Source organism: Silene latifolia, chromosome 11 (genome assembly GCF_048544455.1).
Source record: "Silene latifolia isolate original U9 population chromosome 11, ASM4854445v1, whole genome shotgun sequence".
NCBI classification, from domain to species: Eukaryota; Viridiplantae; Streptophyta; class Magnoliopsida; order Caryophyllales; family Caryophyllaceae; genus Silene; species Silene latifolia.
The window spans coordinates 174,167,854-174,172,604 of NC_133536.1; the positions used below are offsets into that span (position 1 = coordinate 174,167,854).

The 4,751-nt window shown below is 38.9% G+C and overlaps 1 non-coding gene across 1 annotated transcript; it reads left to right on the forward strand.

Moving 5' to 3' along the window:
• Positions 1-527: 527 nt before the first annotated feature.
• Positions 528-634, forward strand: LOC141616580 (small nucleolar RNA R71). Its single transcript, XR_012530917.1, has one exon. It is a non-coding gene; the product is annotated as a small nucleolar RNA R71 (small nucleolar RNA).
• The last annotated feature ends 4,117 nt before the right edge of the window (positions 635-4,751 follow it).

A 4,751-nucleotide genomic window follows, 5' to 3' on the forward strand; every position in this document is an offset into this window, starting at 1 on the left:
GTTGAGGGTTTTGAACATTTTGGCTTTTGTATGAGATATTTGGGTGGAATTTGGTGTTTTCATTGTAATTGTTGGAATAAGGGGTACCACTTTTGTATGCTTGAAAAGCATTCACTTGCTCATTTGTTCCCCTACATTCACTTTGGTCATGTCCCAAAGTTCCCCAATTCTCACATATCCCACTTGGGATTGATGAAGATGCCACCATGGCATTAACATGATGCTTTGGTGATTTTGAGGCTTCTTCAAGCTTAGCCATAGCCTTCTCAAACTTTAAGTTGATGGTATCAATATGAGCACTAAGTTGAGCACCCAATTGAGTAATAGAGTCCACTTCATGCTTTCCTCCTCTAGTAGCCTTGTGAGGTCTACTATATTGTGAACTATGGACCGCCATTTCCTCAATATTATTCCAAGTTTGATTATCGTCAATTTCGGTGAACATACCATTTGATCCCATGTTGAGAATGTTTCTTGAGTCTTCATAAAGACCATTCCAAAATTGTGGTACCAAGAACCTCTCGCTAAGTCCATGATGAGGACATGAGCGACAAATTCCTTTGAATCGCTCCCAAGCTTCATACAAAGATTCTTCGTCCCTTTGCTTAAAACCCGTAATTTGAGCTCTTAGCATGTTAGTCTTTTCCGGAGGCTAGAATTTTTTGTAGAAAGCTAGAGCCAACTTCTTCCAAGAGTCAATTCCAAGAGTAGCCTGATCAAGGCTCTTCAACCATTGTTTTGCGGTGCCAATTAGAGAAAAAGGAAATAAAACCCATCGAATTTGGTCTTGAGTCACTCCGGTTTGTGAAATCGCATCACAATAGTCACAAAAAGTTTCCATGTGGGAATGAGGGTCTTCACTAGGCATCCCCCCAAATTGGCTTCTTTCGACTAATTGGATAAATGCGGATTTTGCAGTGAAATTTCTGGTTAAGTGTTGTGGTGTGGGAGTACCATTGGGTAGGTTCTCCTCGGTTTATACGGAATGTGATGAAAATTTAGGCATTGTGGGTTGATTGTGTGCTTGATTTTGTGTTGGGTTCTCCTCACCTTCTCTTGCAAAAGGGTTGATGAACTCAATAGTGTTTGGTTGAATATCTACAACCTCACCAATACCTCTCAAAGTATTTCTAGCAAGTCTTCTATTGGTTGTCAAAGTCCTTTCAATTTCATGATCAATGGGTAACAAGTTACCTTGTGATCTTCTAGACATGCAAAATATCAAACAACTCGAAAACAATTAGAACAAACCTTGAGGAGTTTTACTTCCCCAAGGCAAAGAAAGACACAACTAATAACATTCAAAGAAAATCAAATCAAGTTAACACCGTCCCCGGCAACGACTCCATTTTTTGTCGGTCCGCTTTGAGCTTAGAATTCGGTTACTTGTCTTTAGGAGCACCTAGACCAAAATAATATTTATAAATTCACAAACAACTCTACTATTAGTAAAGAGGCAAGTAAAGGTCGGATCCCAAGGGACGGGTATTGATGTAGGATTTTCGATTGTAAGTAGTGGTGTCTAGGGGTGTCACAATTTGGGTTGAGATAAGAAGATCACTAAACTAAATAACAATAAAAGTAAACAAGCAAGATAACTAAAATGAGATGTAAACAATTGATTAAAAGCACTAGGGTGTCATGGGTTCATAGAGGATTCATAGGAATTGATCATACAAACATATTCTCAAATTATAAGCAAGCAATTATTGTTGTGATAGGATCGAGTTGGTTTATATCTTACAATCCTAGGAAGGTTTGGGTCCCGGAGCTGAATCGATTAGATTGTACAACACCTACAAGTCGACTTAATCCTCCCTACTCAACTATATGCATGGTCTAATGAGACTCGAGTTGGTTTATGTCTTACAAGTCTCATTGAAAAGTTAAGTGATGGGTAAAAAATGCAAGGATTCATAGGCTCGCATTTCATCAAACATAACATGTGCATAAGTTGAGATCACAACAAGCAAGCCAATAAATTATGAAAACATATTAAATTAAGCATGAATCATCCCCCATGTTGGTTTCCCCTAATTACCCATTAACCCTAGTTAAGGAAACTACTCACTCATTATCAAGTTTAACATGTTAACAAGGTTGTCAATCATATTAACAAAGCAAAACATGATGAATAAATGAAGAGGATTAACAATAATTAAAAAGGGATTAAGAAAATTATACCTAATGATGATTCCAAAATAATAATGCAAAGAATAATAGAAGTACTTGATGATTGATGGAAGGTTGTCAATCTCCCAATAAACCCAAATAATCTTCAATTACCCAAAATAAAAGATGAACAAAAGAGAGATTAAGGAAATGAGATTTGTATTAATATTTGATTAGAAGTTGATTACAAGATTAAAGAGATATTAGAATAATATAAACTACACTAAAGATTGATAAGATGAACATGATAATCTAATTAGACTAATGGGGTATTTATAGTGGGGATTAGGTGCACAAATTAGGGTTACTAAGGGCTTAAATGACGATTAAGTCCTTGAGGAATCGCTCCTCTCAAGAAAAGATGCGGGTCTCCTTTTAGCTAGTCTTCCAAAAATATGCGCATCTCAAATGGAAGGAAGAAGAGGACGTGTCCCTCTGGAGTACAATCCGAGCGTCCAAGGGTCGGGAAGGGCGGATTAGGGAGCTTCTTGACGGGCGGCCTGGTGGTTTGGACGAGCGTCCTAAGGAGCTGCTGGACGGGCGTCCCGAGGGGTGGGACGAGCAGATCCTGGCTCAGCTTCCTTTTCATCTTTTCTTCTTCCAACAATCCTCCGGGATTTTGTCGGGGATGCAGGGATCTTCTTCATCATTGCCCATCTACTACATTATGTATAAAGGCCTTCTAGTCTTGTCTTCTCTTTGATGCTTGGTCATTAGATTAGCTCTATTTTGCCATGAAAATGCAAGGTTTGCACTCCTCTCCTACCAAGGAAACAAAACCTCAAAGAATATGCAAAACAAAGGACTAAAGATAGTAAATGACCCAAATATGCACTAAAAAGCATAGGAACGAGGCTAATTCGGGGACTAAGTATGCTCAAATATTGATCACATTAAATACCCTATGTAGCTTCACCACATTTTTCCTATAGGCTGTTGCCAACTCGATTTTACTCCTAAGTATCTTTCCTTGGATTGAAATTAGCTGACTTGGTTAACCGATCTTCGATCACCCAAATCATACTGTTACCTCGTCGAGTCCTTGGTAGACCAACAATGAAGTCTATAGATATAGACTCCCACTTCCATTTAGATACCTCAAGTGACTGAGTCTTACCTTGCGGCCTTCGCTGTTCTTCCTTGACACTATGGTAAGTCAAGCATCTATCCACAAAATTAGCTACCTTTCTCTTCATCACCGGCCACGAAAAGGTTTTATTTAAATCTTTATATAACTTGTCACCTCCCAGATGTACCAAATAAGGAGTAAAATAAGCCTATATCAGGATCATTTTTTCAGCTCGCCATCCTTTGGCACACACCATCTATCATCTAACCGAACACTACCGTCCGAATGGATCGTAAATTTTAATGTAATACCCTTTTTCACTCCTTCCTTCAACTCCTAGATTTTAGGATCAAGCAACTGTTTCTTTCTAATGTCATCATAAAGCTCGGGTTCAATAGTTATGTACTCATTTGAGTTACAACTAGAGTTAGTTGTACGAGTGTATTAGTAATTTTGTAATCCGTAGAAAGGTACTAAAATTATTAATCGAGAATAGTGGACGTAGGTTTTGACTTGTGAAACTAAACCACTTCAAAATCACGTGTGTCACTAGTTTTGTTCGTTTTCTTTACGCTTTAATTTCGTCTATTTAATTAGTTAAAGTTTAATCAATAAAATTTAAGTCATGCTCATACGGACATTTGAAAAAGTGGGATAAAGTTTCAGATACTCAATTCACACCCCCCCCCCCTGAGTATTTCAGATCGATAGACTCTTCAATCTACTTTATCCTGTCAAATGCCTTTTGACAGTCATCGTCCCACACGGTATGGTCCGTTTTCTTAAGCTTTTTGAAGATAGGTTCGCAGATCATAGTGAGTTTCGATATGAATCGACTTATGTACTGCAATTTTCCCAGGAATCCTCTAACCTCTTTTTCTGTTTGGGGTTGTGGCTTCTCGATTAAGGCCTTCATCTTGGATGGATCACTTTCTATCCCCCTCTGGCTGACAACGTATCCTAGAAGCTTGCATGACGTTACTCCGAATGCACATTTCTAAGGATTGAGCCTTATGTTGTGTTTGCGCAATCTGAGGAAGAATTTGCGAAGGTTAGCGATGTGCCCTTTTCTATCCTTAGATTTGACGATCATATCGTCCACGTACACCTTCACCTCTTTACGCATCATGTCATGTAGCGAAGTAGTCGTAGTGCGTTGGTACGTAGCCTCAGCATTGATTAACCCGAATGGCATAACAGTATAACAGTATGTCCCCACTAAGTGTGCGCAATCTTGTGGATATCTTCTTTTCCCATTTTGATTTGATTATACCCTGCATACCCATCCATGAAGGATAGCAACGCGTGATCTGCTGTATTATCTACCAATATATCGATGTGTGGTAGAGGGAAGTCGTCTTTAGGACTCGCTTTGTTCAAGTCTCTAAAATCAACACAAACCCTGGATTCGCCCATCCTTTTTTGGGTACGGGGACTATATTAGCCACCCAGTATGAATACTCGGAAACTTTAATGAATCCGGCTTTGAATTTCTTATCGACTTCTTCGT